At 46.6% G+C, this 27,366-nt stretch overlaps 1 pseudogene; it reads left to right on the top strand.

The window, feature by feature from the left end:
• LOC146341481 (olfactory receptor 5A2-like) lies at positions 1 to 929 on the top strand (annotated as a pseudogene).
• The last annotated feature ends 26,437 nt before the right edge of the window (positions 930 to 27,366 follow it).

The following is a 27,366-nucleotide window of genomic DNA, read 5'->3' as shown; positions in this document are numbered from 1 at the left end:
GACTCCATGAAAAATCAAACTCTGATAAGAGAGTTTATACTCTGGGGACTTTCAACTGATCCACAAGTGCAGATCTTTCTCTTCTTTGTGTTTCTAATCATATACGCCACCACATTATTAGGAAATATTGCCATCATATTGGTAATCAGGGGTGAGTCTACCCTTCACATCCCCATGTTCTTCTTTCTCAGTCATCTAGCCTTCGTTGACATTTGCTATTCATCTGTCACTGTCCCAAAGATGCTGGAAAACTGTATAGGAAAGCAGAAAACCATTTCTCTCCTGGGGTGCATTTCACAGATCTTCTTCTTTACCCATTTTGCTTGTGCTGAGGTTTATTTGCTTACAGCAATGGCATATGACCGATATGTTGCTATATGTGACCCACTACATTATTCAACAATTATGAAAAAACAAATGTGCAGACAACTGTGCGGGGAGCCTGGGTAATGGGCTTGCTGGATGCTCTGGCCAACACACTGCCTTTAATTGATTTGAATTTCTATGGACTAAATACGATCAGCCACTACACCTGTGAACTTCCAGCAGCGTTGAGCTGATCTTGCAGTGAAAATTTCACCAATTACATGTTGCTACTTGCTGCTAGTTCTGTCTTTGGTTTTACCCCTTTCCTCCTCACCCTTCTCTCTTACATTTATATCATTGCAGCCATCCTTAAGATTCAGTCAGCAAAAGGCTGGAGAAAAGCCTTCTCCACCTGTAGCTCACACCTCACCGTGGTCTATTTATTTTATCTTTCGGCATTTTTCCGATACACAAAGGCAAGTTCTAAATCTCTTACAGACCTGGACAGAGTAGTCTCTCTCCAGTACCTTATTTTAACTCCCATGTTAAACCCCCTCATATACAGCCTAAAAAACAAAGAAATCAAAACTATTTTATGGAAGAGGTTTGGAAAATGTAGGTAAAGCTAAATAGCTACTTACATGTATAGAAAGCAAAGATGCAAAGCATGTGGGCAGTCAAAGATGGTTGGAAAATAAAATTGAGAACTGTTAGGTAAATGGATTATGTCATACTGTGATAGGCAATATATTGATAAAGATCTGTTTAGTATTGTAAAAGGAAGACAACTTACTCAAAGCATTAGAACACTATTAATGTGATATATAATTCAATAAATAAAAGACCTACGGTTTACAAAAAAAAGAGGTAAGGCTATATAGTTTTCAACACAATACCAAAATGCGGGGAAATTGTGAGCTAAGGCTCATAAGCCATATCATCACATCATCCCAAAGGAGACAGAAAGTGCAAGTGCAATCCCCCCCCCCAAAGCAGATATGTGGACAGAATGGAAAATTGGATATGCAGAGATGACTTCAGGGTTTTGGAAAACTTATGACAAACACCTTAGGGTCACCTACTTTTTTAGAGCAGACTTCCCCAAGCTAGTGCCCTCCAGATAGGTGGGAATGCAACTATTCCATAGGTGGGCCTCCCTTCCAGCAGAAGTACCTGCCCTGAGCTGAGCAACTATTAGCTGGAACCATGGATTTGCCCATAATGCTCCAGAATTTAAGGTATTCTTGAGTATGGTGTGTCTGTGTCTGTGTGTCTGTGTGTGTGAAAGAGAGGGGGTGGTGGAGGGAGTGGAATGGCCACCACCAAGAAACATGGCTTTGGCTCAAGCAGATCCTCAAATATGTCCCATGGTGGCACCACCCCTATTCACATGAGTTGGCAATGAAAAAGCCACAGTGGAGTATTCAACAAGAAACAGGATTGCAGAGATGCTTCTGATATCCCAGACAACTGGGAGAGGGTGTTTCCAAGAGAGAAGGCATCACATGGTTGCCTAGGGATAATGTATACAGTGAAACACACACATGCACACACACCTTCACCCTCTTGCTGGCTCCTCTTATGCATCACCCAAAAATGGGCAAGGACATTTCACAGGGCTACAAATTCAGCAGGGTCAATCACCTTAGCCCTATTTCAAATAATTTAATTTCCTGAAAATTGAAATTCGTAATTCATAAGTCAAGAACCTGTTCATCAGCCTTCCATTAAACTGGGGGTGGGTGGGCAACTTGTGGACCTCCAGGTGCTTTGACCTAAATCTCCCATGTTCCCTGCCTAGGGCAGATGGGAGTTGTAGGCCAAGACATCTGGAGGGCCACAAGCTGCCCACCATGCATTAAACCTACAAAAAAATGAGTGTTTGGGATCACAACAGAATCTTCCCTTTGTCTATCCCCAAAGGCCTTCTTCATCCATAATCCTGAAAGCACAGAATCATGTAGACCCTGCATCCCACCCACCCCAAATCCATAAGTGTCTGACAGGAAAATAATCATCTTTCAGAAGTCATTCCTAGCTTTGGTTGACCTTTTCACAACATCCCTACCTACTCCAATTTCCCTCATTAGTCAGTGGCTTTTTCACTATCAATAATCTTTTTGATTAAACTCTCCCCATAAAAATAAAGGCCACATCCATTGGTAGTTTAACTTAAGTCCTATGGTTTTCAATATTTGATAAACAGATACAAAGAATCTCCAGTATTTCCTCATTCATAAAGAGGTGTATACCTGGTGGTTCCCACACTGCTCAGTTTACTAGCATGAGCACAACTCTCACCATCATTTTTAATTCTAAATTAAGACAAGAACTCTTCTTATTTTTTCCCAGACCTAGAATCCTATTCTAGGTGAAGGGAATGTGGCTGCACAATAGTGAGCAACCCCTGAGCCCTCGCACATAATTTTTCCCTGTTGTGGATGAGTCTGTGACTACCAGTTCCAGATTCCTGGTTGGAAAATGACACTGTTTGCATCATTTCTCCAAGGGATTTTGAAAATGGTACTCTCATCCATGGTGGGAAAAGCCCAGGTTGGTGTGGCATCAGCATCAGTACTTACAGATTATAGCATGAAGCAGTGTGAATACTTGTTCCTGTTCCCCTCACCATACACACTTTTAAAATAATTTGAAACCAAAGCTGAGTGACAACCATCTCAGCTGAGCTGTAGTGCTGGGTTTTGAACTGCTTAAAAGGATGGGGAAGAAATTGTGCTCAGATCAGACCACTGTGTATGAAAAAATGTAAGAATGGATATTTATTTATTTACTTACTTACTTACTTACAACATGTCTATACCAATCCTCATCTAAACAGATTATGGAGTGGTGAACAAGAAAAGATAAAAAAGAATTAAGCACCATACAGGTTTTAATTTTGTTTTTAAACAAAATACCAATACAAATCTGTGGCTGGCCCATCAAGGAGAGCTTCTTGAAATAAAGATATTTTGAGCAGGTATCAAAACCAACACAATTGTGGTGCTGTCTCCAAAAATCTCCAAAAGTAGGGAATTCCACAGGAAGGGGGCCACCATACCAAAGGCTCGTGTTCTTTGAGTGGACTCCAATGGGGCCATAGGTCCACGTGTAACAACCAGGAGCATGCCGTCTGATGACCTCAGTGACTGAGCAGTTTGAGAAGGGAGAAGGCATTATCTCAAGTATTTTGGTCCAAGGTTATTTAAGGATGTATACACTAATAACAAAACCTTAAACTTGGCTTGGTAGCAAATGGGCAGCCAGTGCAGTTCTTTCAGCAAAGGAGTTGCATGCTGAAAAAGGATAGCCCCTGACAACTGCTGAGTGGCTGCATTCTGTAGTAGTTCCCGCTTCCAGACCAGCCTTAAGGACAGCCCCAGATAAAGCACATTGCAGTAATCCAGTCTTGAAGTTATTAGTACCTGTACCACTGTGGGCAAGCTATCTCTGTCCAGGAGAACCAGTCTAAATAGGTAAAAGGCACTCCAAGCAGCCATGGCCACTTCGGACTCCAGTGACAATGACGGATCTAGGGATCTAGGTGTACACCTAGACTATGAACCTGATCTTTCAGAGGGAAGTACAAGCCCATCCAGGAAGGCAAAATGCCTATTTCCCAGACTCAGGAACCACTCATCCTCAGGGATTCTGTCTGGCCACCTGATTCAGATATTGCAGGGCATGGGCATTATGGATGTTAGAGGAGGCCATTAAGGCATGGGTCTTGGATATTTTTGAGCAATGTCCCAGATCTTTAAAGCTGCCTCAGTTGCCATCATCTGCCTTAATACAAGGCTGCTTCTTCCCCCTGAATTCAATAGCCTTGCAGTTACTAGAAACCTTTGGATTCACTCCCTTAGCAGACTAATAGGCAGTGTAGCATGAAGGCATCAGCCTTTTAAAGTGGAGGTGAGACTTTCATGAGTTGGGAAACGGTAGGCAGGAAATTATGTGAGGTAGGGGAAATATTTTCAGGATTACATCACGTTTATTGTGTAGTCTTAAACTTATTTATTCAGGACTAAGTCATACTGCATTCAATGGGTTTTACTCCTGGGTAAGTGGGAGTAAATATCACTGAATCCCAGCTCAGAGATACTTGCCTTAACCACACAGAAGATCATTCAAATATATGGATCTAGAGAGAGACCTGGGGATTGATAACTTTGGTAATTAAAGACAACAACAACAACAACAATAACAACAACAACCAAAAGCAAAAGCAAAGGGATCTATGCTAGTCCACGAGAAATAAAAACCCAAAGTCCACAGTTGGCTTTATTAGGAATTTTGGTTAATCCTAATAAACATAGCCAACTATGCATTTTGGTACTTCAAGGGCACAATGCTATCAAGATAGTTGGCAGCCTTTGAACTTGGAGGCTAATAACTAACATTCAAAGCCCTTAACGGCTTGGGGTCAGGTTATCTGAAGGATCACCTCCTCCCATATGTGCCTGCCAGGACCTTAAGATCATCCTCAGCAGCCCTCCTCAGTGAGCCCCTGCCAAAGGGAGTGAAGTGGGTGGCTACTAGGAGGAGGGCTTTTTCTGCTGTGGCACCCCGGCTGTGGAATGAGCTTCCTAGTGAGGTTCGCCTGGTACCTACATTATATTCTTTCCAGCACCAGGTGAAGACCTTTTTATTTTCCCAGGCATTTTAGCATTTTAGCCCTTTAGACTTTTAGCTTTGCTGTTTTAAATCTGTATTTTAAATCCCTGCACTGCTGCTAGGTTTTATTCTGGTTTTATTCTGGTTGTATTGTTTACTGTAGTTTTAATGTTTTACATATTTTGTATTGTTTTATTGTGCGCTCTTTGGTTTTAATTGTTGTGAACCGCCCAGAGAGCTTTGGCTATTGGGTGGTATAGAAATCAAACAAACAAGCAAATCCTATGCAGGCCAGATGGAACACGGAGGGGATTCTCTCCTCTGTGCTCCAGCCACCCTGCACTTGTGGCTAGACATACATTTTTGCATGTCTAGCCACAGGTTAAGAGAGTGGAGGGAAGGGGCCCAGAGACCTGATAGGAAGCTGTCTAAAGTGACTTCTGCAGTCTTCTCCCTTCCCCACCCCCAGGACTGCCCCATTTTTGCCCTTTCCACACTCTGTGTATGAGTGCAGAGAGATGGCAGTGGTGTGAAAAGAACTCCACCAGCTATGATGGGGCAGGGGAGGGGGAGGGGAATGCAGTTTCTAGAAACCAAGTTTGGACAACTGTGGTTTCCAGAAACTGAAAAATCCTATGACTGTCTAGACAGTGTTTAGTGGACAAATGATTGCTTTTACATAGGAGTTGTATGATGATGAGGTTGCTAGAAACTTTTTGGTGTGGATTTTAGGATTTCCAGAAATTAGAACCCAAAAACCATTTTAAAAGTGTTCTATAACTGCAGAAACTACCACAATAAAGGATCTGAAATAAAATTAAAAAATGAAACTTTGACGGCAGCTCTCTCTGCCTCCCCTTCCCCCATTCTGGAGACCAGGATTAGCAAAGCACAGTCTTCCAGTCCTGAGCTCTCTGTCGTAGGCTGTTGTGCTCATTGGTGATGGGGAAGGAGTGTGAAGAGTGAGTGATGATTTATTCAGAAGAAATCCCACTATATTTAATTGAGGGTTACTCTGTAGCAGTTATGTAAATTTGCAGCCTAGGGACTATAATGGGTTATTATAGACTACAATACGTTCCTGCAATCTCCCTTGCCAGTGTGCCATTTTCAGTTTGCCATGAATTGGTAAATGTTTAAGGTGTCATACAGCTCTTTGCTTGTCCCAGGCACTCTATCCGCCCCTCTGGTTTTGGGCCTAAAAGTAGGGATGTCAGAGAATTTCACCACGAATCTCGGGGAGGCCGAATGCCAGTGCATTTGGCCCCCTGAAATCGGTGGTGAAACGGTCTGCCCCCCCACCCCGCAGGACGGGACTTACCTTGGGCAAATCCTCCTGGCGGCAGCAGCTCCGACAGCTGTTCAGCAGCGGTTCGGCGGCGGTTCAGCGGCGGTGGTTCAGCGGCGGCGGCAGCTGGTCTTCCGACTGGCTGCCACCACCGCCATTTCCAAGTTTTTTTTTTTTAAAAAAAACATGATAGGCTATGTAAAGATTTACGTAGCCTATCATGGCTAAATTTTAAAAAAACACCGTGATAGGCTACGTAAATGTTTACGTAGCCTATCACGGCTGAGTAAAAAAACCAAAAAAAACTGCGCATACGCAATGGCGGTGCTAGGGATGTACGAAAGGGACTTACCTTGTCCCGCAGCTTTTTTCGCGGTGGGGGGAGGCTTCCCGCCTCGCCTGGCCGAAAATCAGGCCGGGCGGGAGGAGCCCCATCCCTCGCCGGCAAAAGTCAGGCTGGGTAGAAGCACCCCGTCTACCCAGCTGCGAAAAACAAAAAAAACCACCCCCGTGATAGGCTACGTAATGATTAACGTAGCCTATCACGGCTAGATCTGCAAAGTCAGCCGTGATAGGCTACGTTAATCGTCACGTAGCCTATCACGGGTGACTTTAAAAAAAAAAAGCGCGTACGCTAATGGCGGCCCCCATAGGGAGCTGCCATTCACATTCCTTATTTGGTCCCTGTAGTCTACGTAAAGATTTACGTAGACTACGGCGAAAATAAGGGCAACGCAAATAGAGTTGCCCTTATTTTTGCTGTAGTCTACGTAAATCCTTACGTAGACTACAGGGACCAAATAAGGAACGCAAATGGTGGCACCCTATGGGGGCCGCCATTTGCGTACGCACTTTTTTTTTTTTTTCAAAGTCACCCGTGATAGGCTACGTGACGATTAACGTAGCCTATCACGGCTGACTTTGCAAATCTAGCCGTGATAGGCTATGTTAATCGTTACGTAGCCTATCACGGGGGCATTGTGTGTTTTTTTTTTACTTTTCTTGTAATGGCGGCGGCGGCAGCCTGACGAAGACCTGCTGAACTGCTGCCGGGACCCGCCGCCGGGAGCGACATTCGGCAAAGGTAAGTCCCGTCCCGGGGGGGTGCGGGGGGTGGGGGGGCAGAGAATTTCTCCCCAAAACTTGTTTAGGGGGCCGAACACGTTGGCACTCGGCCCCCCGAAGTTTCGGGGAGAAATTCTCTGCCAACCCTACCCCTTCTATAATCTTCAGCACAGGTAGAACTTGGCCCAGTGTGGCATAGTCTGCACTCAGTAGCGTTGTGCATTCATTGAATATGTTTAAAATGTCCACCAGGTCTTGCATCCAGAGCCACTGATGTGGTGTGACAAAACATTTGGAGTGGTGCTGTTTCTCAGTAATGTAGTCATTTATAGCTGATCTCTGCTCACAGAGTCTCTGAAGCATATGCAATGTGCTGTTCCAGCGTGTGCACACATCCAAAATTAATTTGTGTTCTGGAAGGCCACAGCTATGTTGGATGGCGCCTATTGCCTCCATTGCTGAGCAGGACTGCCTGAAGTGGATGCAAATGGATTGGGCCACCTTAAGTAGCTTGCCTATTTTAGGAAATGTGTTGCTCAATCTGGAATGCACCACAAGGTTCAAACAGTGCGCAACACACTGAATGTGGTTTAGCTGTGCGATGCGGGCTGCTTTTAGGTAGTTGGAGGCATTGTCTGTTGCTACACAGCCCACTGTTAGATTTAAGGGGGCCAACCAGGACTGAACAACACCACTGATGCTGCTGCTGATGTTTTCCGCTGTGTGTTTCCCTGAGAGTATTGTGAGGGACAATGTCGCTGTTCTACGAGTCAGTCGGCTGCTCACACTGACGGATACCCATTGCGTGGTGACACACAGATAAGACTTTGTTGGGTTACTTGTCCATATGGCACTCATTAAATGTACACTTCCTCCAACTGCACATTTCAAATCCTGTTGGAGTACCCTTCTGATTTCAGAAGCCAGGGCTGGAATGGCTATGCCACTAATGTAGTGACAAGAGGGGACATCCCACCGAGGGCACAATCTCTTCATGAAGCACACAAAGTCTTCATCTTCCACCAGGGAGAAGGGAAGCATATGTGTTGCAATGACCACTGTCAGGTCCTGGATCAACCTTCGTGCCTGGATGCTGTTGGAGGGGAATTTCTGTGTCAGCATGAGGCATTTCTCCATTGACGCCTGCCTCTTAGCGAAGCCGCCTTTTGTGCCCTTCTCACCCGGACCACTTTGCATGAGGTCTTTGGAAGATGAGGCAAAGAAGGCAGTACTGTTCTTTTTGGATGGTTGTGGCTTCCCGTTGCTATCTTTGGGCACAAGAAGTGCATGATGCACCTCCATGTGTCGCCTCATAGCAGACATGCCCACTCGTGCACAGCCCCTTCTTTTCCTAGCCGCACACGGCTTCTACAAATATCGCACATCACGACATAGTGGTCATTCTCTGCATATCTGAAGAAGCACCACACATAGGAGCTCACCCTGCCACCACCATTTCTTCTTTGGGGAATGGGGGTATCGGTTCCAGATGAGGTGGCATCAGGAGCTGCACGTTTCCGCTCATCTGTGGATGGTGTTGTTGCTGGTGTTGTTGATAGCGCTGACCAGTGCTTAGCAGGGGATGTTTGTTCCTGAGGTTTGGGATTGCTCCCAAAGAACCCGGAAGGCTGGAAGTGGAGAACAGAGTCAGACCCAGTCTCAGCAGGGACATCATTGATAAAGAAGGGCTCATCATCATCTTCGCTGTCCAGATCACTGATGACACTAAGTCCTCGGGGCTTTTTTTCAAAATCACATGAGCCGCCGCCCACGAGGTGATTATCAGCAGGCAGCTGTGGACCTGGTTCACCTGTCCCACTTCCGCTGTCTGATGCAGGGAGGACGGTTGTGGGCGTCTCTGTAAAGATTCAAAATAGATAGAAGCAGAGTTTCATAAGAAATGCAACTTTTACACATGAGTAATAGCCAAGAGAATAAAACTGTGTAGTTGTAGAAATCTATGAAACATAGCTTGGAATTGCAATCAATCAACATTACACAAGGTGCAGATGTAAGCTACTACTGCACTAGCTAGCACTGCGAAAACACATGACACAAGGTGCAAAAAAAATGTACTGTACAGACTTTGAAACTCCACAAGAGTTATCTAAATGTGTCCTCACTGGTGAAAGTCTGAAAAGCATGGGGGAGGAGATATCTGACTCCCTTGCAAGGTCCACTCCTTTGCATCAGCTCTATTATACCACTGTGTGGGACTCAGCACCTACAGGGCTGGCCCAAAGCGTTTTGCTTCCTGACCTGAGGCAAAGGATAAAATGGCACCCCTCCATCCTAGATAGAGCGATAGCTGAATCTTACTTGAACAGTGACAATGGGAGAGCCTCTTCCACCACACCAGAGGACAACAAGCTGACTGAGGAGGTACAAGGCAGTCTGAGGAGCACCCACAGTTCTGTACTCCAACACCTCGCTGCTACCTAATGATAGGGCTGGTCCTGAGCACATACTTGGCAAATCCCACCACCTTTTTCCAGGGTGCATTTGTGGTCCCCCGGGAGCGGTGCCTGATTAGTCAGGCCCTCTTTTAAAAACCATCCTCAGAAATGTAATTGCTTAATCAATTCACATTGCAGCTCTAGTTAAAAGAGACCAAGCCCAAACAAGACAGCAAGCTATGATGAATGGCTTTGGAAACAAAGCAAGCACAAAACACTGAAGTGTTTTCCCACCGAAAAGGTGTATCGTTTGAGAAAGTATTGCAGTTCTTGTAAAGAGTTGGGGTTTTCTTTAGTACTAGAGTATCAAGTAACTTTTAAATGATATGAAATATGTTCACAGCAATGAATATGAATGAATGTAAAACAGTCGTGTATGTTTTGTCGTGTTGAAGAAGAAGATCTCTTCCCCAAATGGTCCCCTCCAAAGGTTTTGGACTTCAACTCCCATCAGGCCCAGCTGGCATGACCAATGGTCAATAATGCTTGGAGTTGTAGCCCAAAACATCTGGAAGGCTGCAGGTTGCAGAAGGCTAATGTAGGGACTATTCAAATATTCGAAGATATTTATTTGTATCCAGATATTTACAAGCACCTGTGATGACAGAGTCTTACCAGATTCATCCTTTGGAATGACGTAGATATCTTGACTTTCATTCCGCCACTGTAGAGTCTACTTGGGAACATTTTCATCCACTTTGGATTCACTGCCCTTCCACTCACCATCCATGAACTTTCTTCCTCTTCCTCTGGAGTTGTGGCCGGCTGTCCCTGTGCCACTTTCTGTAGTGGAAATTGGCGGTGTGCGCTGCTTACGGGTGCGGGGTGGACTGTTGCTGGGGCTGCTGTCACTGCTGGGCACACCTTGGGCTTCCTCCTCTTCCATCTCATTCTTAAAATACCGCTGAAATGCAACCTCAGCGGTGTATGTTCTCGCCGGGCGTCCATGCCTCTTTTGAGTTCTGGATTGACCACGGGTTCCTCTTTTCTCCATGTTCATGTCTCTGGGCAGAAGGAGACATAAATGCATGTGGCAACGCTGAAATCATGTGAAGAGCCTACAATCGCAGATATAGTGCAGTGTAGAAGTAGTTACCCACCAATCCAGCCATTCAATGCTAACTAAATAGGGGCATATTGTACAGCAGATTAGGCTGAAAAGCACAGGATGGAGGATGTAGTGATGTACGAAAGGGACTTACCTGGTCCCGCAGCTTGCTTCGCGGTGGGGGGGAGGCGCTTCGGTTCTCCCCCCAAAGTTCAGGCCAGGGGGAAGGTGCCCCGCCTTGCCCAGCCGAAATTCAGGCCGGGGAGAAGCACCCCGTCTCCCCGGCCACAAAATACAAAGTGAAAAAACAACAACAACACCCGTGATAGGCTACGTAACGATTTATGCAGCCTATCACGGCTAGATTTGCAAAGTTACTTTGAGAAAAAAAAGCGCGTACGCAAATGGCGGCACCCATGGGTGCCATTTGCATTCCTTATTTGGTCCCGGGTAGTCTACAAAAAGATTTACATAGACTATGGCGAAAATAAGGGCGCTGCCATTTGCGTACGTGCTTTTTATTTTTTTTCAAAGTCACCCATGATAGGCCAAGTAACGATTAACGTAGCCTATCACGGCTGACTTTGGAACTCTAGCCATGATAAAAAAGGTAAAAAAAAGGTAAAGGTGTCCCCAACCAGTCGTGTCCGACTCTAGGGTGCAGTGCTCATCCCCGTTTCTAAGCCGAAGAGCCAGCGCTGTCCGAAGACGCTTCCGTGGTCATGTGGCCGGCATGACTGAACACTGAGGTGCACGGAACGCTGTTACCTTTCCCGCCGAGGCAGTACCTATTTATCTACTTGCAATTTCTTGCTTTCGAACTGCTAGGTTGGCAGGAGCTGGGACTGAAGACGGGAGCTCACTCCGTCACGCAGCACTCGGGTCTCGAACTGCTGACCTGCCGACCTTCCAGTCTGCAGTTCAGTGTCTTAACCACTAAGCGTTAATCATTACGTAGCCTATCATGGGTGTTGTTTTTTTTTACTTATTTTGTAGTGGCGGCGGCGGCAGCTGGTCAGAAGACCGGCCGCTGCCCCCGCCCCCACTGAACCGCCGCTGAACCACCGCCGGGACCCGCTGCTGGGATGGACATTCGCAGGAGGTAAGTCCCATCCCGGGGGTGGCAGGGGGGTGGCGGAGAATTTCACCAACAATTTCGGGGGGCCAAATGCATTGGCATTTGGCCTCCTGGAGATTCGGGGAGAAATTCTCCGCCATCCCTAGGAGGATGTAGTCCATCCATGTGGCCTGAAAAACACAAGCCTACAGTATACACAGGATGCTGGAGGATGGAGTCCTTCCCAGCAGCCCTAACAAAGGCTGCTGGAAGATGCCTTCCCAGTTCCCCCCGCCCCAACCCACTCAGAAACACTAAGTACATAGGGACACATGGAGTTGAAAAGCACATGGATTAATCCTGGAAAGCCCAGGAGGATGGAGGATGGAGTCCTTCCCAGCAGTCCTAACAAAGGCTGCTGGAGGATGCCTTCCCAGTTCCCCCTGCTCCTCCAACTCACCCCAAAATCACTAAGCATAGGGGCACATTCAGGTAAAGTAAACATATGAAAGAACATACCTTCACTGTAATAAAGGTTGAACTGCAGTGCCGTAGAATGGGGGGACACAGAACCACACTCCTTGCAGCTGCTGGAGACAGACACTCTGTCTGCAGCAGTGGTGCCTCTGGTCTCTAGTCTGGACTGGAGACTAGACACACCGCCGACCTATGTGAAGGTGGGATAAATGGTCAATGAGTTCCCTCCCCTCAATGACGCTATCTTCCTGGTGGGGTGGGGGGGTGGCCTGGAAGGATCTCGCTCACCTGGCCTCACCTGACCTGAACCTGACCTCACCTTCACACACAGACAATAAAAAAAAAGATGAGGCTACGTGCAGTTTGTCACTCAGCCTCAGGCAGGTTACGTGCACTTTGTGACCATGTCCCTCCCAGCAAAAGAAAGCCACATCGTAGCAGGAAACTGCATATTTATTAAATAGTTTTGTAAAATCCCTTTCGCCATCTTTCATCCCGATTTGCGAAGTTTCCTTTGTAAATACCTTCATAAAATTTTCGGCTGAGAAAAAAAAAAAGAACTGTGTGAGCTCCAGTTCAAGTAGACCAGGGCGCCCCATCCCAGGGGAGGGTCCACGGACCGGATGTGTCTGAATTCGGTCCCATTTGACTTTTGAACGGATTTCTCTGACATCCCTAGAACTGACACATTTCCACTACCACCTTTTTCTCTTGGAATAATTTAAACCCTCCTAGTAACTTAGTATAATAGGCTCAGGTGTAAGATGGGCACCAACACTGGGGACTGAGTTTGATCACCCATGTTGACCATATAAAGAAAAGTCATCCATGGTATTCTTCCAACACAATATATTTGACATTCAACATATACAAAACCAAAAAAATGCCATATACTAAGAACTAGTTTTGGAGGCTGCAGAACTATCTTGATCAGTTATTCAAGATTCATTCATTGTCTCTGCATTTGGTTTAAGATAGTCTGTTTGAAGTGATGCACCTCTCTGTTTTGGAGTTTCTTGGCAAACATGCTTTCTATCATAATTTTGGAAGACAGCATGCTCTAGAACAGCCTTCTCCAAACTGGCACCCCCCGGATGTGTTGGACTACAACTCCCATCATCCCCAGCCAGCATGGGCAGGTTGAGAAGGCTGGGACACCCCTCCTACACTGACTGGCTCTGAGGAAGGACCCCCTCAGAGCCAGGCACTTTGGCCTGGTCAGCTCCCTGGAGAGCCATGCCAGCTGCTTTCTGTGGCCAACACTGCTCCTCAGTGAGCTTGCTCATTGGATCTCTGAAAATTCTCAGAGCAAGCCAGAAGATGGGCAGTGGATGCAGCATCAAGGGGCAGGGGCAGAGACACAGCAGCTGTGGCAGCAGCAGCAATGGTGGGGGGAGAGAAGTGTCAGCTGTGGCAGTGGGAAGAAGGATGCTTCAGGTGCTTCAGTGGAAGAAGTGGGTATTGCAGCAGTAGCCACAGCAACAGATGGGGAGTTGGCAGGAGAGCTCACACAGGCAACTGTTGCCAGCAGATAATGACCTCGTCTATATAATGAACCAAGGCATACAAAGTGACTTATCATGATGACAGCCCCAATGTGAAGTGATGCAATTAAAAGTAGGGATGGCAGTGAATTCCACTACAGATCTCGGGGAGGCCGAATGCCAGTGCATTCGGCCCCCCAAAATCTGTGGCAGAATGGCCTGCCCCTCCTGCCCCCCCAGGAGACTTACCTGGGGCAGATCTTCCGGGCTGCGGCGGCTCCGGTGGTGGCTCCGGCGGCGGCTGCTGGTCTTCTGACCAGCTGCCGCCACCACCATTTGCAGTTTTTTTTTTTTGTTTTTTTACACCAACATGCTAGGCTACGTATGTCTTTACGTAACCTAAAATGTCTGGGTAAAAAAAAAAAATTAAAAAGGCGCACGCAAATGGTGGCTATGGCCGCCACCAATTGCGTTCCTTATTTTGGGCTGTCTTTACGTAAATAATTACGCAGTCTAAGACGGTGAAAATAAGGGGAACACAAATAGCGTTCACTACGCTATTTGCATTCCCCTTATTTTCACCGTCTTTGTCTAAGTAAATATTTATGTAGACTAAGATGGCCCAAGATAAGAAATGCAAATGGCAGCGGCCGTAGGCGCCGCCATGTGCGTACGCGGTTGTTGTTGTTTTTCCCCAGAGCCCTTTTTTTCGCCATCTTAGTCTACGTAAATATTTACACAGATTAAGACATCAAAAATAAGGAACGCAAATGGCGGCGGCCATAGCCGCCTCCATTTGCGTACGTGGTTCCCCCCCCCCCAGAGCCCTCCACGGCCGGAAATCCGGGTGCGGACGGCTCTGGCCTGGCTGGGCCTGGCCAGCTGCTCTGCAGATCCACCGCAGAGCACAGCTGGCCAAGGAGGATTCTGGGGGGGGAGGAACAGAGCTTCTCCCCCCCCACCATCAGCATAATCCGCGAACAGGTAAGTGATTTCCGTACATCCCTAATTAAAAGTTTCTATGTGGCCTCCATAAGTGCCCTGAGTCTTATCTATTTCAGTCAGTAGATGCAAGGCAACAAAGTATTCCCAGTAAATATAGATAATACCTGAATCTCCCACATAGGCATAAATATGTGAGGACACAGAAACAGTTGATACTATGTGAACTCAGTCAAGGACGGCGAGCACAGCTTTTCTTTCTTTCTTTCTTTCTTTCTTTCTTTCTTTGATCTTTTGTGTCTGAGATTATTAACTTAGAATGTGAAGAGATTTGGTTGTAAACAAATCCCTTTGGGAATTGGGATTGTCAGGAGAAATTGCACACGATTATCCTCCACCCCCCAGGAAAGCTATTAATTATTTAATTGTTTTAAATATAATTTGTCAGGATGAGATTCCTGAGGCCTCTAACCAGGCTGATAAGGAATGCACTGCCTGGTGTCTCTGACTTTGCAAAGGGAAGTTGCTATATATAGCAAAAAGGAAGACAACATTTCTTTTCAACACATCCACCAAAGACAGCAAGAAGAGTATAGGTCAGTATAGTCCTTTTCGGATTGTAGTGAGAAGGAGTGGGATGGATGAATCTGCCAATTTTGGTTTCTCTCAGTTTCTCATTTTTCAAATCTTAGTTTGGTTCATTCCAAGCTTCCATCATTTTTTCCCCTAAGTTTGTGTTTGGTTCATCCAGAACTTCAAGATCTTTTTCTCCTTCTTTAGAGGTTGGCATGAACATTCAAAGACATTTTTATGTGCATTTATCCTAATACAGGCAATTTAGTATACATATTTGCCTGATATATATATTTTGGCAAGACATTTTCTAATATAGTAAATTTTAATGTTATTTTCATCAACATATGCATTTTGAGTGTAATTTCCAGTAATGTACACATCCTTGCATGGAGTCAATTTTCCCCCAACTTATACTTAAATTTGCATGGTTCCTGAAGCTCAATTAGTATATGGAGTCTTCCTTGGGCTGTTTTTGTCTGTGTGTGTGTGTGTGTGTGTGTGTGTGTGTGTGATGTTTAAGAGAAGTAATAAATATATCCTGGACTACACGTATAACCATTTCAAACTTTCCTGCAAGTGTGACAGCATTGTAAGAATTAGGAGGTATGATTTGTGTTTCCCATATTAGGTTTATAATGTACATAATGGCATGAGATGAAACATTTGTAGGGGACATGGGATGAAAATGGGAGGGGGAGCTTAATTTCCCACCTCTCAGAGTGCCATGGTCACAAAGCAAATCAGGGTCTCATACACTTACACTAAAGTGAATTGTCCAATCACACATAGCTCTGCTTGCATATTTGGGTGAAAGTTTAATTTGGCCCTGAAGACTTGTCTAAAAATAGGCAAATCATGATACTGCTGTTTATAATATTTTAATGTCAAACAGGAAATCCCAATAGCTTTTTTTCAGTCTTGCTCAGACTTTCAAAGACTATGCTGTCAGCAGCTTCCTTTCCATTCCACCCCTACATTCCCACTTATTTCTGTCCATGTCTAAATCTAATTCATTTAATTTGACTAATGCTATTTAACATCTAGATCAAAGTGCTTGAGAAGTTGCCCAGGGATTTGAAATGGAAATGGAATGCTTGTTGTTGTTGTTGTTCAGTCGTTCAGTCGTGTCCGACTCTTCGTGACCCCATGGACCATAGCACGCCAGGCCTTCCTGTCCTGCGCTCTCTCCCGGAGCGTGCTCAAGTTCATATTCATTGCATCCGTGATGCTATCTAGCCATCTCATCCTCTGCCGTCCCCTTCTCCTTTTGCCTTCAGTCTTTCCCAGCATCAGGGTCTTTTCCAGGGAGTTTTCTCTTCGCATTAGGTGGCCAAAATATTGGAGCTTCAGCTTCATTATCTGTCCTTCCAATGAGCACTCAGGGTTGATTTCAGTGCTACTCCATTTCTTCTAAGGGATTCTTGCCCACAATAGTAGATATGATAGTCACCTGAATTAAATTCGCCCATGCCTGTCCATTTGAGTTCGCTGATTCCCAAGATGTCGATGTTCAATCTTGCCATCTCATGTTTGACCACCTCCAGCTTACCTTGATTCATTGATCTGACATTCCAGGTTCCTAAACAATATTGTTCTTTACAGCATCGGATTTTCTTTTCACCACCAGACACATCCACAGCTGAGTGTCCTTTCGGGTTTGGCCCAGCCGCTTCACTCTTTCTGGAGCTACTTGGAAATACCCTCTGCTCTTCCCCAGTAGCATATTGGACACCTTCCGACCTGAGGGGCTCATCTTCCGGCGTCATCTCGTTTAGCCTTGTGATACATTCCATGGGGTTTTCTTGGCAGGAATACTGGAGTGGGTTGCCATTTCCTTCTCCAGTGGACCACATTTTGTCAGAACTCTCTGCCATGACCTGTCCGTCTTGGGTGGCCCTTCACGGCATAGCTTATGGCTTCATTGAGTTACGCAAGCCCCTTCGCCACAACAAGGCAGTGATCCATGAAGGGGAATGGAATGCTATCAGTATGCAAATGACATCCAAATCTATCTCTCCTTTCTGTCATGCCCCCAGGAAGCTATGGAATTTCTGAACCTGTGCCTGGGGTTGATAATGGAATTAGGGATGTTAGAGAATTCCGCCACGGATCCCAGGGGGGGCAAATTCCAGTGAATTCAGCACCCTGGAATCCGTGGCGGAACGGAGCCCCCCGCCCCTCCACCCTGCAAAAGCCCCGTGGAACGGAGCCTACCTGGCTGCTGTTCCAGCTGAGGCTGCGGCTGCGGCGGCGGTGGCTCCGGCTGCTGCTGGGCTGGTGCGGACGCAAATGGTGTCCTGAGTAGGGGGCACCATTTGCATCCCTATGGTAGCCCGTGATAGGCTACGTGAATATTTAGGAGTGCCATTGCTCAATATGGGTTGGTGAATTTCCTGGAAATTCAGGTATGCCCATGGCTTCATTAGATCAGATCTGGACTATTGCAATATGAAAAGTTGCCTCTTTAGTAAGTGACATCGGTCCCAAAAATGTGGTGGATAAGTTATTGGCTGGAACAAACAATTTGAAGCATTTTAATTCTCAGTTAAAAACTGCCTTCATAAAAAATGGAATGAAATGAAATGCATTGGCTTCTGATTTCTTTGTAAGCCAAAGAGGAACGCTTCCTCTTCTGAACAGCTGACCCTCCCTCTCCACACTGATCTACAATCACAAACAAGACTGTTTGGATTCACAGGTTTGTGCATGTGTTCTTTTTTTTTAATATTGGGCAATATAATCTGCACATTACTGGTATGGGAAATATGACCTTATAATTGTAATGGATCACACGTTATACCAATAGCAAGAACTGTTTCTACTTCACTGAGCATCCTGTATCACACTTTGCCATAACACGTGAAGACAAGGAAATGGGGCAACAACAAGGTGTCCAATATACTACTGGGGAAGAGCTAGTGAGGGTGGAGAATTCTGCCATGGATTTCAGTGAGGCTGAATGCACTGGCATTCAGCCCCCTGAAATCCGTGGCGGAATGACCTGCCCCCCCCACAGATTCCCCCCGGGACAAGACTTACCTGGAGTGGATGTTCCGGATGGTGGTGGATCCGGTGGTGTATCCGGCAGCAGTGGCTGGTCTTTCAACTGGCTGCCACAGCCGCCATTGTCATCCTGGTCATTGTCGTGATAGGCTACATAAGTATTTACGTAGCCTATCATGGCAAGCCAAGCAAAAAAAAAAAGTTTACGCAAATGGCGGCTGCTATAGCGGCCGCCATTTGCATTCCCTATTTTTCACCGTTTTAGTCTACGTAAATATTTACGTAGCCTATTACGTCAAAAAAAGGGGAACGCGAATAGCATAGTGGGCGCTATTTGCATTCCTTTTTTTTTTGCCCAGCCGTGATAGGCTACATAAATACTTATGTAGCCTATCATGGCTGCCTGGCTGGACGCAAACGGCGGCCGCTACGGCGGCCACCATTTGAGTCCACGGCAGGCCATCCGCAGCTGGAACTCCAGCTGCGGACGGGCCTGGCCAGCTGTGGAGCAGAGCCAGCCAGGCAGGATTCCAGGGGGGAGGACCAGATCGCCTCCCCCCTGGTCGAGGATTCTGGGGGGAGGGGCAGAGTGCCTCCCCCCCACCGTGAACACAATCCGTGAAAAGGTAAGGACTTTTATACATCCCTAGGAAGAGCAGAGGGAATTTCCAAGTAGTGCCAGAAAGAGTGAAGCGGCTGGGCCAAAGCCGAAATGACACTCAGCTGTGGATGTGTCTGGTGGTGAAAAGAAAGTCCGATGCTGTAAAGAACAATATTGTTTAGGAACCTGGAATGTCAGATCAATGAATCAAGGTAAGCTGGAGGTGGTCAAACATGAGATGGCAAGACTGAACATCGACATCTTGGGAATCAGTGAACTCAAATGGACAAGCATGGGCAAATTTAATTCAGGTGACCATCATATCTACTACTGTGGGCAAGAATCCTTTAGAAGAAATGGAGTAGCACTCATAGTGAATAAAAGGGTGGGAAAAGCAGTACTGTGGTACAATCTCAAAAATGATAGAATGATCTCAGTACGAATCCAAGGCAAACCATTCAACATCACAGTAATTCAAGTCTATACCCCAACCACTGATGCCGAAGAAGCTGAGGTTGATGGGTTCTATGAAGACCTACAACACCTTCTAGAACTAACACCAAAAAAGATGTCCTTTTCATCATAGGGGATTGGAATGCTAAAGTAGGAAGTCAAGAAATCACTGGGATAACAGGAAAGCATGGCCTTGGTGTACAAAATGAAGCAGGACAAAGGCTAAGAAGGGAAGCAAAAAGCAAGGGAGAAAGGGGAAGATAAACCCAACTGAATGCAGAGTTCCAGAGAACAGCAAGGAGAGACAAGAAGGCCTTCTTAAATAAGCAATGCAAAGAAATTGAAGAAAACAACAGAATGGGAAAGACTAGAGATCTTTTCAAGAAAATCGGAGATCTCAAGGGAACATTTTGTGTAAAGACGGGCATGATAAAGGACAAAGAAGGCAGGGACCTAACAGAAGCAGATGAGATTAAGAAAAGGTGGCAAGAATACACAGAAGAACTACGCAGGAAAGATCTGAATGTCCCTGATAGCCATGATAGTGTGGTCACTGAGCTGGACTTGAGCTGGACTTGAGCTGGACATCCTAGAGAGAGAATACATCTCCTGAGGATGGCTTTAGGAAGCACGACTAACAACAAAGCTAGCGGAGATGACAGTATTCCAGCTGAGCTATTTAAAATCCTAAATGACGATGCTGTTAAAGTGCTGCACTCAATATGCCAACAAATCTGGAACACTCAGCAGTGGCCACAAGACTGGAAAAGGTCAGTTTACATTCCAATTCCAAAGAAGGGCAATGACAAAGAGTGTTCAAACTACCATACAATTGCACTTATTTCCCATGCCAGCAAGGTGATGCTCACAATCCTACAAGCTACACTTCAGCAGTATGTGAACTGAGAACTACCAGAAGTACAAGTTGGTTTTGAAGAGGCAGAGGAACTAGATATCAAATCGCCAACATTCGCTGGATCATGGAGAAAGCAAGAGAATTCCTGAAAAACGTCTTTTTCTGCTTCATTGACTATGCTAAAGCCTTTGATTGTGTGGATCACAACTAACTGTGGCAAATTCTGAAAGAGGTGGGAGTACCAGACCACCTTACCTGTCTCCTGAGAAACCTGTATGAGGGTCAAGAAGCAACAGTAAGAACCGGACATGGAACAACCAATTGGTTCAAAATTGGGAATGGAGCACGACAAGGCTGTATATTGTCGCCCTGCTAATTTAACTTATATGCAGAGTACATCATGAGAAATGCTGGGTTGGATGAATCACAGGTCGGAATTAAGATTGCCCGGAGAATTATCAACAACCTCCGATACGCAGACGATACCACCCTAATGGCAGAAAGTGAAGAGGATCTCAAGAGCCTGTTGTTGAGGGTGAAAGTGGAGAGTGCAAAAGCTGGTTTGAAACTCAACATTAAAAAAACGAAGATCATGGCATCTGGCCCCATCCCTTCCTGGCATATAGAAGGGGAAAAAATGGAAGCAGTGAAAGATTTTATTTTCTTGGGCTCCAAGATCACCGCAGAAGGTGACTGTAGCCTTGAAATTAAAAGACGCTTGCTCCTTGGGAGGAAAGCTATGGCCAACCTAGACAGCATAGTAAGAAGCAGAGACATCACCTTGCCAACAAAGGTTTGTATAATCAAAGCTATGGTTTTCCCAGTAGCAACGTATGGACATGAGAGCTGGACTATAAGGATGGCTCAGCGCCAAAGAATCGATGCTTTTGAACTGTGGTGCTGGAGAAGACTCTTACGAGTCCCCTGGACTGCAAGGAGGTCAAATCAATCTATCCTCAAGGAAATCAACCCTGACTGGTCATTGGAAGGACAGATACTGAAGCTGAAGCTGAAATATTTTGGCCACCTAATGCGAAGAGAAAACTCCCTGGAAAAGACCCTGATGCTGGGAAAGATTGTAGGCAAAAGGAGAAGGGGATGGCAGAGGATGAGATGGCTAGACAGCATCACCGATGCAATGATTATAGGGATGTACGAAAGTCACTTACCTTTTCAGCATGGTGATTCACGGTGGGGGGGAGGCGCTCCTCACTTCCCCCTGAAATCCTAATCCGGCCGGCTCTGCTCTGTGGAGATTCTGCGGAGGTGCCAGCCTGGGCCGCCCACAGCTGGACATCCGGCCGGTGGGCAGCCTAGAAGCAAAACAAAAAACAAAAAACAGCGTACGCAAATGGCGGCAGCTATGGTGGCCGCCATTTGTGTTCCCTTTTTTTCGCTGTTTTAGCGTACGTAAATATTTCTGTAAGCTATTACGGCAAAAAAATGGGAACACAAATAGCATAGTGGGTGCCATTTGCGTCCTTTTCCCCCCTGCTGTTTTAGCCTACATAAATATTTATGTAAGCTATTACAGCGGGGAAAAAAAGGAATGCAAATATCGCCACTATGCTATTTGTGTTCCCCTTTTTTTCACCCTAATAGCTTACGTAAATATTTATGTAGGCTAAAACGGCGAAAAAAAGGTAACGCAAATGGCGGCCACTGTAGCCGCCGCCATTTGGGTACGCTTTTTTTTGGTTTTTGTTTTGTTTGTTTCCCCCCCCCACCGGCATTTTAGCCTACGTAAATATTTATGTAAGCTATTACAGCGGGGGGGAAAAAGGAACGCAAATAGTGCCACTATGTTATTTGCGTTCCCCTTTTTTTTGCCCTAATAGCTTACGTAAATATTTACGTAGGCTAAAACGGCGAAAAAAAGGGAATGCGAATGGCGGCCGCCGTAGCTGCCACCATTTGCGTATGCTTTTTTTTGTTTTTGTTTTGTTTGTTTTTTGGCCTGCCATGATAGGCTACGTAAATACTTATTTTGCCTATCATGGCTATGATGAAGAAGCGAATGGCGGCCGCAGAGCAGCCTCCATTTGCAAGTCAGCACAGACGGTAGCAGGTAAGTGCTCCGTTTCGCGTGCCTTTCATGTGTTGGGGAGCGGGGGCTTCAATTTGCCACGGATTTTGGGGGGCCGAATGCACTGGCATTCTATCTCACCAAGATCCGTGGAATTCTCTGACATCCCTAAATTAATATGAACTTGAGCACACTCTGGGAGAGAGCAGAGGACAGGAAGGCCTGGGGTGCTATGGTCCATGGGCTCACGCAGAGTTGGACATGACTTAACGACTAAACAACAACAACAACTGAGCAAGCAAAGAACAGAAAAGTGGACTGGGACAGTTAAAAGTAATTAAATAAAATATTTTAAAGAAATGCTAGTATAGATCTTTTATTGTGTATCTGTTTCTTCTTGCCTGTATAATTCTTTGCATTTTGAGTGATTTCTGGGACCCATCTATATGGCACCACTTTGACCCCCCACCCCGTTGCAACTGCGCAGCAATGCCGCTTCAAATCACCATGCCCTGCAATACACTCATGATTAGGGATGTCAGAGAATTCCATCACGGATCTTGGGGAGGCCGAATGCCAGTGCATTCGGCCCCCCAAATTCAGTGGCAGAATGGTCTGCAACCCCCCTGCCCCCCCGAGATGAGACTTACCTGGGGTGGATCTTCCTGGTGGCGGTGGCTCCGGCGGCGGTGCGGCGGCGGCGGCGGGAAGCAGATGGTCTTCCGACCGGCTGCCACCGCCGCCATTTCCAGTTAAAAAAAAAACGTGATAGGCTATGTAAAGATTTACGTAGCCTATCACGGATAGCTTTTAAAAAAACACCATGATAGGCTACGTAATTTTTTTTTTTTTCACGGCCGGGTAGACGGGGTGCTTCTACGTAGTAGACGCTACGCTATTTGCGTTCCCCTTATTTTTGCCATCTTAGTCTATGTAAATGTTTACATAGACTAAGACGTGCCAAAATAAAGAACGCAAATGGCGGAGGCCATGGCCGCTGCCATTTGCATACGCTGGGTATGCAAATATGCTGTTGTTGTTTTTTTAAAATCAGCCATGATAGGCTACGTAAACATTTACATAGCCTATCACGGCTGACTGCAGGGACGCAAATGGCCTTTGCGTCCTTGCTAGCCAGCAGCTGGATGTCCGGCTGCTGGCGGAGCCGGCCAGTGGTTTCGCAGAATCCCTGTGGAGCAGCACCGGCCAGCCAGGATTCTGGGGGGGAGGAACGGAGTGCCTCCCCCCCAGCCAGGATTCTGGGGGGAGGGACAGAATGCCTCCCTCCCAGCATCAGCATAATCCGCAGAAAGGTAGGTCACTTTCGTACATCCCTACTTATGATGTACCACTAGCTTCCCTAAGACACTTGCCATGTCCCTTTTTTTGCCATTATTCTGACATGTGCAGCTGTGCAGTCCCATGAGTGTGGGGGTGCAACCCTTCAGTGGCTGTTTTATATTTGAGGGGCTTTGCTGTGTCTTTCTGACCTTGTTTTAGGTAAAAATTGGGTATTTTGTGCGCCTTGATTTCTGCAGAATCAGTTCTGTCATTTCCCCAGCCAGAGATTCTTGTGATAGTATGCACTCACAAGTGTTAGCGCTATGTGCCTAGACATCATTCCAAAATGGTGGTCGGGGTGATGTTGTTCCTCCCCCAAGACCCCCCCCCCCAGCACTTGGGTACTGAGTCCACAATCGCTGTGAAGATACAAAGCTGCAAAAATGTGCGAAAGTGTGATTAAATAGTTGAAAACTCCCCTTTGTGCCTTTTGTAACTGCGCAGCTGCAAAGGGATGGGGAAGCAAAGGGACAGAGTGATGCAGGCACTGAGCACGCCTACAATATGCCCACTATAACATGGGAAGTCAGTTCAGGGAAGAAACAGATGACCCACAACTGCAAGGAAACCCACACCAAACCCCCCAAATAACAGTAAAATGACTCCTTGAAGCTCCGCTTTTTCCAGGCAAAAACCACAGATGGCTGCGAAGTCACGACTGTATCATCTATCACGAGGGACCTTGACTCACACCTGCCCCAGAGAAAAAAGTAAAATATTTATGTAGGCTAGTGCGGCGAAAAATAAAGGGACGCAAATAGCACGCACTATGCTATTTGTGTTCCCCTTTTTTCGCTGTTTTATCTTACATAAATATTTACATAAGATAAATCAGCGAAAAACAGGGAACACAAATGGTGGCTGTGATAGGCTACGTAAATTCTTATGTAGCCTATCACGGCTGCAAGGATGGCAATGGCAGCGGGATTACCTTGTCCAGCAGCAGCCTTGCCGTGGCTGGCCAGGAATCCTGCCACCGCCGCCGGAACCGCCGCCGCTGCCGAATCTGCCACAGCTGCCCCAGGTAAGTGCCATCCCGGGGGGATTCCGCAGGGGGCAGGGGAGCAGGAGTCCATTCTGCCACAGATTCCAGATTCTTTAGAATCTGGTCTCACTGGAATCCAAGGCAGAATTCTCTGCCATCCCTACGCAAATGTAGGGATGTACGAAGTCACTTACCTTTATGTGGATTATGTTGATGGTGGGGCGGGAGGCGTTCCGTCCCTCCCTCTGGAATCCTCGACGGGGGGGAGGTGATCCGTTCCTCCTCCCCGGAATCCTCCATGGCTGGCTGTGCTCCACGGCAGCTCTGCGGAGCAGCCGGCCAGGCCCAACCAGGCCAGAGCCTTCCACAGCCGGATTTCCGGCCGCGGAGTGCTCTGGGGAAAAAAACCCCCGTGTACGCAAATGGCGGCATCTACGGCCACTGCCATTTGCGTTCCTTATTTTTGGCTGTCTTAATCAATGTAAATATTTACGTAGACTATGATGGCGAAAATAAAGGGGAATGCAAATAGCATAGCGGGCGCTATTTGTGTCCCTTTTTGATTCACCATTTTAGCCTACGTAAATATTTACGTAGACTAAGACAGCCAAAAATAAGGAACGCAAATGGCAGCGGCCGTAGACGCCGCCATTTGCGTACACAGTGTTTGTTTGTTTTTTAAACCCAGCCATGATAGCCTATCATGTCGTGTGTGTTTTTTTTTAACCCAGCCATGATAGGCTACACAAATCTTTATGTAGCCTATGACGTCATTTTTTTTTTTTAACAAGACTGCAAATGGCAGCGGCGGCAGCCAGTTGGAAGACCAGCCACCGCAGCCACTGCCGCCGCCGCCACCAGAGCCGCCGCCACCCGAAGATCTGCCCCAGGTAAGTCTCATCCCAGGGGGGATCTGCGGGGGGGGAGGGGGGCAGGCTGTTCCACCACGGAGTTCGGGGGGGCAAATGCACTGGCATTCGGCCTCACCGAGATCCGTAGCGGAATTCTCTGACATCCCTACGCAAATGGTGGCAGCTACACCATTTACATCCCTGCCTTTTGCCGTGATAGGCTACGTAAATACTTACGTAGCCTATCATGGCTTGGCAGGGACGCAAATGCTGACCGGCATAGTGGTCAGCATTTGCAGCTGCAGCAGCCCGGCAGCGGCCAGAATCCGGCTGCGGGCAGCCCCGGGTGGCAGCTCTGAGGAGTTGCCATTGAGCGGAGCTGGCCGGGGAGGATTCTGGGGGGAGGGACAGAGCGCCTCCCCCCCACTGCGGATGCCCTGGATCGGGACGGTACGTAGATTTTGTACATCCCTATTGTTAGATGGGAGCTGGATCAAGCAAAATTGATTCTGAATGGCTGGGGAAAAGCTAGGTGGAAACAAGCAGTTGGGAAAGAACAGTTAAGGTATGGCAGTTGACAGTTGAAAAGAGTAGTCTGTGGTAGTCAGAGAGGAAGGAGGTCTGCTGCTAAATCCAAATTCTTTTTTGGTTCTTGAACATTAAGCTTTGGATCTTTAGCTATTCCTTCTCTAAGGGATAACCTTACATGGCAGATGAAGATCAAGAGTAGGGACTAGGTACCTGTGTTATGCCAGGAGGCTGCCCTAAACCTTGCCAGAAGGAGGGTGTACAAACAGGAAGTAAAAAACAAACAAACAGATAAATTGTCCAAGCTGCCAGAGGAAGAGTCTACTCAGAAGCTGGACCTGATTGGAAGTGTATTTAGCTAGAGTGAAGGTTTAGGGGATTTGGCCTGAGGTAAAAGGAGTTCTTAGAGTCTTGCAGCAGCAGCAGTGCATCTTGAGTTCTTAAGAATTGTCACTAAGCAGTCTTTCGAAAACCTCAAAGTAAATATTAGTAATCCTTTATGTACTAAAATATCCCTTTAATAAGTTACATGTTTAATAGCTCATCTTGTCTCTAGAGATGGTGCCCATCTCACACTTAAGACTCTTAGACTAGCTACAAGGAGGTTTAAAGCATTCTAATATAATTGGTGGCAGCGGAAAATGCTCAGCTTGTGGAACTCTGTGGCAGCAAGTTCCTTAGGCCCCTGAAATATAAGCATTTGCTATAAATAACTATCCTTATAGGTGGGATTGCCCAATGGAGGAGCAGTTTCTCCGTAGGTGGTGGCAGTGCTGGGGAGAGGACATCCCCAAAGGGGGTGTCAGAAATTACTTTTTCTTTCATCACTCCCCCTCTAAAAATGGAGAGAAGCACTGTACCTAGACATGCGAAACTTCGGGGGGGCCGAGTGCCAACGTATTCGGTCCTCCGAAGGTTGTTCGGGGAGAAATTCTCAGCCCCCCGCCCCCCCCCGGATGGGACTTACCTTTTACGAATGTCGCTCCCGGCGGCGGGTCCCGGCAGCGGTTCGGCAGGGCTTCGTCAGGGGAGGGGCCGGCAGCCGGTCTTTCAACCGGCTGCCGCTGCCGCCATTACAAGAAAAGTAAAAAAAAAAAAAACGCCCCTGTGATAGGCTACGTAATGATTAACGTAGCCTATCATGGCTAGATTTGCAAAGTCAGCCGTGATAGGCTACGTTAATCGTCACGTAGCCTATCACGGGTGACTTTGAAAAAAAAAATCGCGTACGCAAATGACGGCCCCCATAGGGAGCCGCCATTCGCGTTCCTTATTTGGTCCCTGTAGTCTATGTAAAGATTTACGTAGACTACAGGGACCAAATAAGGAATGCGAATGGCGGCTCCCTATGGGGGCCGCCATTAGCGTACGCGCTTTTTTTTTTTTTAAAGTCACCCGTGATAAGCTAC

The sequence above is a fragment of the Heloderma suspectum genome, chromosome 6 (genome assembly GCF_057233095.1).
Source record: "Heloderma suspectum isolate Gila_16-S chromosome 6, 16-S_ref, whole genome shotgun sequence".
NCBI classification, from domain to species: domain Eukaryota; kingdom Metazoa; phylum Chordata; class Lepidosauria; order Squamata; family Helodermatidae; genus Heloderma; species Heloderma suspectum.
This window is presented reverse-complemented; position numbering and strand designations above follow the sequence as displayed.